This window comes from Miniopterus natalensis, chromosome 4 (genome assembly GCF_054644295.1).
Source record: "Miniopterus natalensis isolate mMinNat1 chromosome 4, mMinNat1.hap1, whole genome shotgun sequence".
In the NCBI taxonomy this organism is placed as follows: domain Eukaryota; kingdom Metazoa; phylum Chordata; class Mammalia; order Chiroptera; family Miniopteridae; genus Miniopterus; species Miniopterus natalensis.
The window spans coordinates 95287628-95301030 of record NC_142084.1 but is presented as its reverse complement, the minus strand read 5'-3'; positions in this window follow the sequence as shown (position 1 = coordinate 95301030).

Genomic DNA, 13403 nt, shown 5'->3' with positions numbered 1-13403 from the left:
CACCGAAAACATGTTTGGCAAGTGAGCACCACGGACAGAAAATTACACCAGGGAACAGCGGGGGCCGAAAGGGAGGGGCGCGCGTTTCCTCCCTCCGGGGTTAACCGAGCTCGCAGGGAGAGACAGGTGACCCACCCAGATTCAGGCCCAGGAGGAGGAAATGGCACTGAGACTTGCCTGTGCCGAGCTACAGGCCAGATGACTGCCTGCAGTTGATGCTGGATGAGGGGCTGAGGGGGTGAGGGAGCTGTGGCTCCCACTGGCCCGTGGGCGGAGAGGGCTTCCTGGAGGCCAGGGCTGCAGGAGACTTCTGAGATTCAGATTTCCAGAAGGTTCTCAGCCCCTGGGGGTCCAGGAAGACTTCCCTGGAGGGAAGCCATGCTTTCCCTGAAACCAGGGGGTCAATGGGAATAAATAAAGTGACACAGGGGGAGGGGTTCCAGGGCTGAGACTCAGGGGTCAGCAAGCCAGGCCGCTGGGAGAACTCACCCCACCCACCAGCTGGCTCTGGGGACACAACCCTGCAGAGCCAGGGCCTCCAAGGCCACCGACTCTTGTCACGAGGGAGGTCCTTCCAGCGTCATCTGAAGGCTGGCTGCTGAGGGCTCCCAGGCCCTCCCCTCCCAGCCTCCCTCTGCCTGGCCACCGGCCTCCATCTCCTGGGAAGCAGGGTCCATCCAGGCCTGATTTATTAGTCTCATCCTGGAATCATCCCAGATGCCATCCCTGGTCTCATTTACTGACCTGCCTCAGGGCCAGGGAAGGAAATTCATTAGGCTGGGCAGAGCTGCCGGCCAGGCCCATCTGTCTGGGCATCTGTCTCCTCTCTCCTCCCTCCCCATCTATCCCTTCCACCTGCAAAGGGAGGAGCTCTGTGCTGTGACCCTGCTCAGGATCACCAAGGCAATGACACCGCAGAGCCAGCGTCCGTCCCCGGGGAGGATCCCAACCGGGGAGGAAGAGGCAGGATTTCTCCAGGGGCCCCACAGCCCAGGCCTCCTGCCCTGACCCAGCTTCCATCTGAGGACGGGAACCCTCCTGATGGCAGGCACGCCAGTCCTGCCTGCATTTACGCAAAAGGAATCTTCCAGAGCAGGTTGTTGGGGAGTCAGATTTCTGCCAGGCTGCTGCCTTTAAAGCTGGAAGCCTCCGCATCCCAACACGGGGAAAACAAGATGCTGAGGGGCAGGGGAGCAAAGCTTTCTATGTTAATACAGATTAAATGCATTTTAAAAGTATATAAATTTATAACTAGCACATCTACGTTATACTTGACATGAAGCTTTCATAGGTGTTTACATTTTTAAAAGACCATCGAGGTGATGAGAAGCGCTAAGTGACAGCTCTAAGTAAGCAGCAGATCTGGTGAAAATGCTCGAGTTTAGGCCACGCTGCTTTCGCAGGAACAGGGCAGTGGCCGCACTGCCGCGGTGAGCTTTCCTCGAGGTGCAGCCGACCTTGGCTAAGCCCGTTTCCTGCAGGGAAGCTGCGGCCCGCCCGGGAACCTGCTCAGCCAGCACCTGCTCTCCTGGGCCTGCGTGGAGACGGCTCCAACCAGAGACGGTGTGTGTGCAGTGACCCCGGGGGCTTAAGCAAACATGGCCTCATGCTTCCGTAAATATTTAGCCTCTGTGACTGGCTGGCAGAGGGGCGAGGCCCGAGGACCTCTGTCCCTGACAGCTGACACCACAGGAAACAGCTGGGGCGATGGGGGCAGGGAGGCAGAGCTTGGGTCCCTTCCCCTCCCCATGGTGACCTCTTCTGATCTAAGAAGATGCTGAGACCCTCAGAGGCTGCAAGGAATAAATGGAGCAGTGTTTGCAGCTTTGTCAGTGTTAGTAATATCCTGGCATCTCTATCTTTCTTTCTATCTATCTATCTCCCTCTCACACACACTCACGTGCAATGCAAATATAGACTCTCAGCTATGGTACAAACAGCCCACCTCTGCCTTGGGAGCATCATATCAGACATAAGAGGGTCCTCCTCCCACATGTCCCCTCTGCTGACAGCTTCCCAGCTCAGAGAGGAGGCCCAGGAGCTGGGCCTGGGCCAGGTCTGCAGGGAGGAAGACACCCCTGCCCCTGGCCAGCTCTCTGCTGCCCACGTCCCACAAGGAGATCAGGGCCTGGGGGAATCCGAGGGAGACCGCCCCACTGTCCCAGAGGTTTGTGGAAGGGGCCAAGGTCACATCAGGCCCTCCCCACCCCACCCAAGTCTTCAGCACGTGGTTCGTATTAGGTACCCCGTCTGCTGCTGCGACACAAAGCCAACTGACCTGATGGCTGTCATCACAAGGTCAAGGCAGAGAAGGGGAAACAGACATCATTTGGGGCAGTGAAGCCAAGCAGACCTGCATTCGAATGCTGCCTCTGCCACTTTATAGCTGTGCACCTTGAGCAGGTCACTTCCCCTCTGAGCCTCAGTTTCCTCGTCTGTGAAGTGGGCGTGATGATCACACCCAGCTCAAAGAATAGCATGAGGACTAAACTAGACAATGTTCATGAACACCTGGCCCAGCTCGCTTCACTCTGTGCACGTCTCCCTCAGCCTTGCTGTTACGGATACTTTGGGCCAGGTCATTCTTTGCTGTGTGTGCATAATTGGGGACTGTCCAACGGCGCACATCACAGAAAACAAACGGGCCTCTGTGCGCGTGGGCTCGGTGAGTCCCCACCCGATGCGACGGAGGAAGCGGGTCACGGAGCACATACAAATGACGCCATTTATACACCGGCTCACACCAGGCAAAACCAGCTCCGCATTGTTCAGGAATCCGTGCAGGTCAGAGGGTGTCAAGAAAAGCATGGGAGTCATTCACAGGGAATTCAAGATAAGGTGCCATAGAATCTGTCTTTTTTTTTTTTTAAGTGAAAATAGTTGATACTTGATTTTATAACTCACTTGAAAAGAAGCCGAAATTTGTGACTGTCTCTGTCTTTTTTATTGTTAAAGTCGAGGAGGCAGGTGAAACTGTCAGTGGGCTAAAGGAGGCCTCGCTCCCTCCCTTTTCCTGAGACTGGGGGTGGAGCAGCGCATGCCCCGTGAGCCCCGAAACCAGCCGTGCGGTTACACCCCCCTCAGAGCCTGCAGAGTGGAGCTCCGCGAGGAGCAGGGTCCCTGGGACTCGGGTGAGGTCTGGGTGACTCCAAAGCCAGCAAGAACCCCCGTGCACTTGAGAACAGAAAACGGGCAGGTGACTGAGTGTGGCGGGAGGGCGGCAATGGGGATGCGCGGGCCATGCCGAGGAGCTGGGGTTTCACCCACGGTGCCCTGGGGAGGTTTAAGGGGTTTTTTAAGTAAAAGCCAACAGGTTTTTAAGCAGGGGAGTGAGGAGGCCAGAGCTGCATTTTGTAAAAATGTCCCCAACTGCCGTCAAGAGTAGCCTGGAGAGGAGGAGGGATGGAGAGACCAGCAGGGAGGCTGCGGGCAGGCAGTGTGGGCGCAGGGAAGCTATGGCTTCACGGGGCACTTCAGGGGAGCCGCGGGATTCAGTGCGGGATGGAACTGGGGCTCGATGAAGAAGAGGTAAAGGAGAACCCTAGTTTCCAGCTTCAACAGTTGAGTAGAAAGCGGTGACATTTGAAATAACTGAAGGCAACGCCCACACTGGAGAAAGGAACCACCATGAGCCGCATTAAGAGTCACCCCTGCCCCCTACCAGGGGCCGTGCCCTTGGCACACTCGCGCACCTCAATGCCCATTTCCCTGCAGGTAACTACTTTCCCAGGGGCTCCCTCCGCCCTTCCCAAACCCCGACACCCCATGGGCCTGCTGGGGCCTTGGGTGAGCCCAGATGAGGCTGCCAAGCTGAGACCCCCAGTGCATTCCTTTCTCTTACCTTTTGTTAAGTCCTCTAGTCTCCTACCTTGTTCCAGGTTGGAGAGAATCCCCCAAATCTGTACTAGCCCAAGAGCTACAAAAAATTGCAGTGATCTGGGGAAGGTGAGAAAGGCAAAGAGATTTCCGGCTGGAAGGAGCCCTTAGAGATCTTCCTGCCATTATAGAGGGGGGTAAACTGAGGCCTAGAGAGGCTGAAGGGCTTGCCCCAGGATCCACTTAGAGGTAGAACTTGGGAGTAAATGCCACACCCAGGCCCCCTGCCCAGTTCTCTCTCCAGACCTCCTCTGGGGGAGTCACCGACACTAGTGGAGGCAGCAGGACATACACAACGTGCCTTTTCAGTTGCGTACAAGGTTGGCCTGGAGCAGGGCACACGGGCGTCCCACAGGCTGGATGGGGTTTGCTTGTTTGTACACAATAGGCAGCATGAACTACTTGATACACTTTATGGATCAGATATGTCGTATAAAAATCTAAATTTCTTAATTTCTTTTTGAAAAATCAGAAAACGTGGGTACCCCAGATTTGTATTCCTACATGGCAACAAGCTGTTGGAGTTGACCTGGTGCTGTTCCCTTTGGCTGGTCCAACGCTCTGTACTTTGCCACAGTCTCCACCCCTCTCTATTGTCTCCTGGACACTCCAGCCTGGTGTCCCCTGCACCTGACCATCCTACTTGAGCTACTGTGTTTTGAACGCATGGCCTACTCCCTCATTTACATGACCTGCCCTGTCTTGTAGGCATGAGTTTACGATTCTGGCTCTAGAGTATCTCCTTTAAAGAACTGTTTTAGGAAATAAAGCCGTATGCATGCTCTAACCCATATATTACCTGCTGTTGTGCAATCCTGAGTCATTTCTCTCAAACCCTCTTGGCAAATGTTTCCCTCTGAAATCTTCCTCCCCACATCCATCTGGAAATGGAAAATCCTGCCTGCAGTTGTAATTGGGCCCTTTCCCCATTTTCCCTCCTTTTCTTTGTTTGGATTGTGCCAAGGGTTACAGTTTTCATTTTTCCACGTTCTCTCCCTTCCCCACCCCAACCCCCCTACTTGCCCATCAAGTGCCTCTCCTCCTCTCCTCCCTGCAGAGGCCCAGCCCTGTGCCCTGGGTGGCTCGCCCCTCTTCTCTGCATCTGGGGGGCCAGAGGATCCAAGGACAGGCAGCATTGCCAAGTGCACTATTGCCCTGCGGGGCAGGGTGGGGCACGTTTCTTGAGTTCCTTGGAGCAGGAAAGACAATCATGAACACACACACACACAACTCCCCTGGGTTGCTCTTTACCTGCTTCCACTCCACTTTTAGAGATAAGTAAACGAGATGTCCTGCCTGAGATATTTGCCAGCCACAAGGCCCTTCCTCTTCTTATGGACTAGGTCCTTCCATCACTGGGTGCAGGACACTTGACCACAAAGGGCCTTGTTACTACTAACCATTTTCTAGGTGTAGATCTTGTGACTCCAAATGAACAGTGAGATCCTCAAGGGCAACCTGTAACATCCATCCATCCATCCATCCATCCATCCATCCATCCATCCATCCATCCATCTGACCATCCATCCATCCATCCATCCATCCATCCATCCATCCATCCATCCACCCACCCATCCATCCATCCATCTGACCATCCATCCATCCATCCATCCATCCATCCATCCATCCATCCATCCATCCATCCGACCATCCATTCATCCCTCTAATCAAGCATCTATCCTGTGCCACACACTCCAGTAGGAGCTACAGATGAAATGAAAGGCAACATCAGATGGGACCTCTGCCCTCACTGCCTCTAACAGTGCAGTCTGGCGGGGGAGACATGTAAACAGACAATTACAAATAAATGCAAAAGATCAGCCATGACAAGTGCCTTGGAGGACAAATCGGCGGTGCTACGCAGGCCTGCAACAGGGAGCTCGGCCTGGTGTGAGGAACAGGAGAAGCCCAGCGTGGTGGCAGCAGCGAGCCCGCGGGGTGCGGTGCAGACCAGCAGGCAGGACGGGGCTGGCTGTGTCCAGGAGCCCTTCCTTCCTTTGTGTATTTGCAAAGTAAGCCACTGGCTTGTGCTGAGCAGCATTATGCCGCTGAGCTAGCACTTCACACGCTTCTTTGTTCATTCATTTATACAAGCATGCTCAATAATGTATATGCATTTTCCTGTGACGTCATTTTCTCTTACATAATACAAAATGTATATTTATAGACCATACACGTCTATCTACGTATAAATACACAGACATGTGCACCCATGTACAGCACGCGTGCACAAAGCTGCTTTCTTTTCCGGCACTCAGCTCTACGTAAGGCAGGCAGTCCATTGAACTGCAGTCATCACAGCCACCTTCATAACTATATAACTGTCACATCTTGTATTGTTCTATTATATATTTGGTAAGGACATCACTCTTTAGTGGGTGCTTCTTCACCAGGAAAATCATATCCATTTTCTCTACTCCTCACAACAGTCCCGCTGGAGAGTTTTGTTTCCCCATTTCACAGATGTGGAGACTGAGCCTTGAGATACGACAGAAGAGGAGGGGCTCGGGGGAGCAGCACCAGAGCCCAGGTCTGTGTGATCTGACCTCCATGCTGCCTCCTTTCTAGAATTCTGGGCCCCGGAGAGACCTGAGAGAGTGGTGAGACAGCTGACTGAGTTGGCCTCCTACCCCTGCCCAAGAGTTTGCCTCTAGTTAAAGAAAGGGCCATTCGGGCAACGGGACCGTGACCATGGCTGCACAGACCAGCTGGGCTCTGGGGACTCAATGGAGCTGCCCACCCATCAGCAGCCCCGGAACAAAAGATCCACTGACCTAGCAGCCAGAGGTGACCCCAGAGGTCACTGGCCCCTGGCCAAGGAGAAGCAGCAAAGATCGGTGACCCCTTTTCCTGTGGACCACACAGGGAGGGTGAGAGAGGCTTGAGCTCAGATGTACAACCTTAAGGCCCACTGGGAGCTGGTCCCAGGCCTCTGGGGTCAAATGCGACCAGCTCAGGTTGTGTGTGGGATATTTGCTGGGCACTTTCACAAGCATCTTTCCACCAAGCCTCACAGTGACCCCTTGAGAACAGTACTACTGATAACCCCAGTTAAAGGGGAACAAAGGGAGGCTCAGAGAGGAACAGAGGGAGGCTCCGTTTAACATTCATTCATATTTATTCATTTGTTCAATAAACATTTACGGCATGTCTACATGGACCAGGCACTGTTCTAGGCACTTGAAATACAAAGATAAACAAAACAGACAAAATCCTGCCCTCATGAAGCCGACATTGGAGTGCCACTGTGTCAGTCGCTCCTGAAACAAAGGCAACTGAGACCCAGTTCTTGCCTTTGGGGCACTGTAGCCAGTGGGAGAAGCACACAGACAGAAAAGTGTGCTTTGATAGGGCTTAGCAGAGGGCATGTGAGAACAAAGGGTGGGCATCGGGGAAGGCTTCCTGGAGGAGGTGTTAGCCAGCATGAGCCCTACAGGATCGGGAACAGTAAAGTCATTCCGGGTAAAACTCACAGCAGGGAATGGATCCCAACTCGGGACTCTTTTGGCTGTTGTACTTGGAGACGCAGACAAAGCCGCCCAGACCTGACTTGCCCCCCCACCCCCCAAGTACAGCTCAAGAAAAGGCCCAGAGGCAGGAGGAGGGTCTTTGGTTCAGGGAACCCTACCCCTGGCCATGAAGGTCAGGGCTAGACAAGGCTGAAGAGGAGAATGGACTCAGATGGCTTTTAGGAAGCTCTGGCGAGTTTTAAGCAGAAAAGTAGCCTGAGGCCATAGATGGTTTCAAAGATCCCTCTGGGGCTGAGGAGAGACTGCAGTGGAGGTGGCGAGGGGGAGGCGGGGAGGAAGCCCCAGGAGGAAGCCCCGCAGGCATTCGGGCAACAGCAGTGGGGCTGGGAGGGGCTCCTCCATGTCCAGGGCTCTGAAAACTGTTTTTTTAATTTATCTTTGCAGAGGCACAATTATCCTTGCTCATTAAAAACCAAGAAGAAAAAGAAAGGGAGGGAGGGAGGGAGGGAGGGAGGGAGGGAGGGAGGGAGGGAGGGAGGGAGGGAGGGAGGGAGGGAGGGAGGGAGGGAGGGAATAGAAGGTGGGGAGAAACATCTAGAATCAAAGTCAAGACCAATATTTTCTTTTTAAAACACTTTATGATGAAATATGTCATGCAGTTAATATGAAATTATGAAGCATAAGGAAACAGACACCTGTAGCCTGCCACTCCGTGGAAGAGCGGGACCTGCCAAGGCGATGGAAGCTAAGGTGGGGTCCTCTGTGATGCTCTCCCCAGCCCCCGGTACACCCCCACCCACCGGGTGTCAACCACGCCCTGAATTTCATTTTGGTCGCTTTCCTTGCCTTTATTTTTTGTGTTTACCAAATATGAACGTGCCCCTAAACAATACAGGGCTTGATTTGCTTCCCAGCTTTATTAAAAACGCATCTTGGATGGTTCCGCTACTTGCATTTCAGATTCAGTGTCGTGTGTCTCAGGCTCGGCCTGCGGAGGCGCGGGCGGGGTGCACCCCCTCGCACGCACGTGGTGTATGCGCTGTGCGCGCACGCCCCGACCTTTCTGCCCGCTCTCCTGCTGGGGGCCAGCTGGGGGCCGCCTCAAACGTGCTGTGGCGGCATTTGTGTGTGTGCCTCCTGGAGCACACGTGCGCGAGTCTCTCTAGGAAACTGGGAGGAACTGCTGGGTGGCAGGGCCCAGGGCTCTTTCCACTTCTGTCCCCAGCAGGGCCCAGCAGCCCCCAGGTCGGCCTCCCTGCAGCGCGCGGGGAGCTCGGGGCGGCAGCCTTGCGCAGGCAGGCCCAGGCCAGCCCCGGTGACTTCCTAGGACTCACCTGCCAGCGAGACCAGCGATCCTCCGGCTGGCTCCTAATTAGGTCATGAGAGAGTGTCGCGCTCTCACTCCGCGTTTGTTCCATTCCTGGGGCCCAGTCGGGCTCTGTTCACAAGCCACTCACCCCAGGGAGGCGATAATAATAGCAGCTACTGGGCTGACCGCACACCGGGCACTGACCAAACGCCTTCCATACAACGGACGGCACGAGGGGGTGCTACATTATCCCCATTTCACAGACGGGAAAAGTGAAGCGCGGCAAGTCGAGGGTTTCACCCAGAGTAGCACATGCTAATGAGCGGCGAGGCCAGGCCTCAAAGGCGGCAGCTGGCCCCTGCGCTCTCCACCGCCCGCTGGCCCGTCTTTGACAAGAGGGAGAGGGCCAGCTCCTGCCCAATCCTGACTCTGCCAGCATCCCTTCACGCGCAAGGAGAAGAAACAGAACTTGAATGAGTGAGTGTAAGCAAAAAGGGGACTTACTGGCTGACAAAAATAAATCCAGACAAGACAGGTAGGAAGCGGACCTCGGGGCCCACTGGGTCCGGCAGCCAGCGCGGTCAGAAGCTGCCCATCCCCACCTGCCGCCTCCCAGGCGCTGCCCACATTCTCCTCGGCAGGCCCTGGCAGACCGTGTGGCCTGCAGCCCTCGCCTCCCTCTAACACCCCAAGACCAGCACCCAAACCCCCCGGGGGGAAGGGTGGCGATGAGCTCAGCCTAGGCCACCTGTCCTTCCCGGGAGCAACACCAGTGGGGGGGCCGGCGGGGTACAGGGAGGACCACGGCCCAGCCTAGGCCACAAAGGCTGCATCTGTTCCCAGGAGGGGCACCCCGCAGACTCGGCCCCTCAGGCCCACCCCCACCCCTCCCCCCAGGCCAGAGGCGGGGTGTGATGAGGCCCAGGGCCATCAGCCGAAAGGGCAGTTTCATGTAGCAATGGGGCCCGTCTGGGCCAGGGCATGGCAGAGGCCTCGGGGACCCCTTCCCCTTGCGCAAGCCTGGGTCCGCACCCAGATGCAACTAGGCCAAAAGACTCGGCCCTTTTAATAGCTTTCTAGTTGGCATTCAGGCGAAGGAGTATTTTGTTGGTATTTTTAACCAAGACCTCCTCCCATACACCTCACCCGTGGACGGCCGGGACCTGCAGGAGGCTTATTATGAAGGCCGCTGGGGCGCGGCAGACCTCAGGGTGGGGACGGGTCCCCTGCGGGCCTGCTGGTACAGCACTGAAGCCCAGGTGCAGTTCCCCCAGGGCACAGTGAAGACGCCCACAAATGTGTCCGCCCCATCGAGGGGAGTTGGCTCAGGGCACCAAGAAGGGACCAGGAAGCAGGTCAGGGGACACGGTTTGACATGAGAGAACCCTTCGTGGGCTGGCCTGCGCCTCGCTGCCCGTCTTCCCCCTGAGGCCCACCAACCCTCCCCCAGCCCTGGCTCCAGCCTCCCCTGTGGCCCCTGGCAAAGGCCCACGTGTCCCGAGTGAAACCAGGTCAGAGAGCGATCCAGAAGCAGCTCAGAAAGTCAAGCGGACGCAGATCTGAACAGCAGAACAAAGCCAACCTGTCCGCCCAGGAAACCCAATCCGATTACGCCCCGGGCCCCGTGGCCGGAGCAGCCTTGTGACCAAGAAGAAAGGGCGCTTTCATGGGCTGGGCCCTGCCTGCTGGCAAGTGGGCCCAACAAGTGCCCTGCCCTCTCTCCAAGGGGCCCCACAGAACCTGCTGGCCCTTCACCCAGCCTGGGGGGGCGGCGGGCACGGGGGAAGGACTTTATCCGGCTCCAGAGGAGATGGGAGGTAAGAGAGGGACATTAGGAAAAGCCAAACGCAATGAATGGCTTCAAGGTTAAGGCTCTGGAGATAAAAAATAAAGACAGTGTGTGTTTGTCCTGGAAATTGGCTCGCGGACAGATTAAATTTAGGAGTAACCAGGGCAGATACACAGGGAAGCGTGTTTCCTTAATGAGCCCGTCTTTATTTAACTGCTTCATCATTTACTGGGCCGAAGGACCTGGAGGTGACTCCCAAAGTCAGGACGACAAAGACAGTGACAGACTGAGCCCTGTGGAGCCCCATCAAGGCCAGGCTCCTGCGACATCAGGTGCTTGGGCCTGTCATCCCTGTCATCTCGATGGGGCAAAGAAGGGCGGCACTGACCCCGAGACGGTCCCCAGTGTGGTGCAGCCGCCCTGCTTAGGAATGATTTTTCTTTGCCATTTCATTTTCCTAACAGAGCTGAGGGGGATGGGCACAGTTAATTTCGGGGTGCTTCTACCTCTCACCCTGACACCCCCGCTCCAGCCGGGTCCAGGAGCCCTCCCGCCTCCCTGAACCCCCCAGGTCCCTCCATGCAGCAACGGGAGCCAGCATGCCCGGCACGGTGTGGAAGTGCGGAGTGGACAAAGCGCAGGGTAGCGACCGCTTTCCAGAAGCTTCTTCCAGCCCAGCGCGGGAGGCAGACGCCCTTCAGATAACCCCACAATTAAATCATCACAAACTACAATAGGAGCAAGCTCGAGGAGGCTCAGGGGCGGGGTGGGAGGCATGGGCGGAGCACAGGCATTTTAGGGCCGCGCTGCTGGGTGGCTGGGTAGAGACATCACGCATCCTCCGAAGCCACAGGACGCCCTGGCCGGCTCGGCTCAGTGCTTAGCGCGGGCCCTGGGCGGAAGGGTCTCGGGTTCGATTCCGGCCGAGGGCATGTACCTCAGCTGCAGGCTTGGTCCCTGCCCTGGTCGGCAGGGAGGCAACCAATTGATGTGTCTCTCACATCCATGTTTCTCTCTCTCCCTCTTTCTCCCTCCCTTCCACTCTCTCTGAAAAAAAAAATATATATATCCTCGGGTAAGGATTATAAAAAAAGCCATAGGACCATACGACACAATGTAACAGTGGACCCTGGTTACTAACACTGTGTCAGTACTGACTATATGACACAATGTAACAGTGGACTCTCGTCACTAACACTGTGTCAGTACTGGCTCGGGAATAGTAGCAAGTGGCCCAAGCCCAGGCCTGCAGGACACTGTCTGCCTGGGGTCGGAGCAGACACAGCCCTTTAGGAGCTTCCTGTGTGCTTTCTGATGGAGGCGACGCCAAACCGGGACATCCGCCTCCTTGAGGCCAAGCCTTTGGATGGCAAATCAAAGACTGGGGCTGAGTCCTAGCTCTGTGACTTCCTGCCGTGGACAAGTCACTCCCTTTCAAATCCCACAGGCCAACTCAGGAAAACAGATTCAGCTCCCCACGCCTCAGTTTCCACTTCAGAAAACTGTGGGTGCAAATGCCCACCTCATCTACCTGGGGAGTACTGGGCCTACAGTAGGGGTGCTCCAGGTCAGTGGTTCTCAAAGTGGGGTTCCTGGACCCACCACATCAGCATCACCCAGACACTTGCTAGAAATGCAAATTCTCGGGTTCCATCCCAGATCTACTGCATCGTAACTCCAGGGGAGAACATGAGAGGAGCTCAGTAACTGGTGGTTACTACTATTGTTGTTCGTTTCCTTCTTAAACAATCAAGTATCAGGGATTTTGTTCTTCAAACGGGTCCAGTCTCTCTGGCATGAATCCCGCCCACCCTGCCATCGTCCCCCAGATAATGTTCCCACAAGGACCAGTGGCGAGCGAACTGCCAAAGGGCCCTCTGCTACCCATCTGATGGGCGGCTTCCGCCGTCGAGTGAGGCGGAGGATTTCAATTACCCAGGATTACAAAGGAGGGCCTCAGAGGCACCATATGGCCTGGGCCTGGCTGCCCGTCGCCCTGTGGGATCAGAGGCTCTCGTGTGAGATATTAACATAATATTCCTTCCAAAAGTGATTACAGAGTCGCAGGCGGCAGAATGTCATTTGGTGGCCGCAGCCCCACTCCCGTCAGCAGCGATGACTAAACAAGCTAATCGAATCAGCACAGATTTGCACAGGGCCTGGCAGCTGGGCCTGAAGCTCGCCCTGGCGAAGGCGTGACCCGCTGGAGGACTTGACTAATGGGCTCCCAGTGGGCAGCCAGGCCCTGGTGGGCCGCCTGGCAAGTCTATGTGGCGAGGGTGGATGCACCCACAGGCGGCCACAGCCAGGGTCCCAGAGGGACAGGGCCACGTCAGCAAACAGCAAGCAGAGGGGGAGGAGCAGGGAGGGCAGGCATTTGTGCATGAGCCTCACTGTGTGTGCCTGCACATGTGCGCCTGTGTGTACACTGTGTGCATGTGCACACATGGGGGGGTGCCTGTGTGTGTGTAGAGAGAGAAATTGCCACCCCATGCACCCTCCCATAACTTCCTGAGAATGTGGGCTCCAGAGGCTGCCTTGGTTCGAGTTACAGTTGTCATTTGCTCTGTGCCCCTGAGCAAGATACTTAACATCTCTGAGCTCAGTGTCCTCATTCATAAAATGGGGGAGTTTTCTTAACTTTTGAGGTGGTTGTGAAGAGTAAATGAAATATCATAAAGTTTATCACATAATGTCTAACACGGTGAGTGTTCAGTGAACAGTTATTATTATTATTACTATTATATTGTTCAACAAACTTCACCATGGGCCCCTTACGTGCTAGGTGCCATGCCATGTTAAGGATGACACTGTCCTTGCCTTCAAGGGGTGCATGTATATCATGGTGGGGGTGGCAGATGAGTAACTAGCGAATGACAATATCCCATGAGTGCCACAAAAGCAGAGAGAAGCAGGGGCTGAGATCACAGAGCGGCCGTCCCAGTTGGGGGGACCCGGG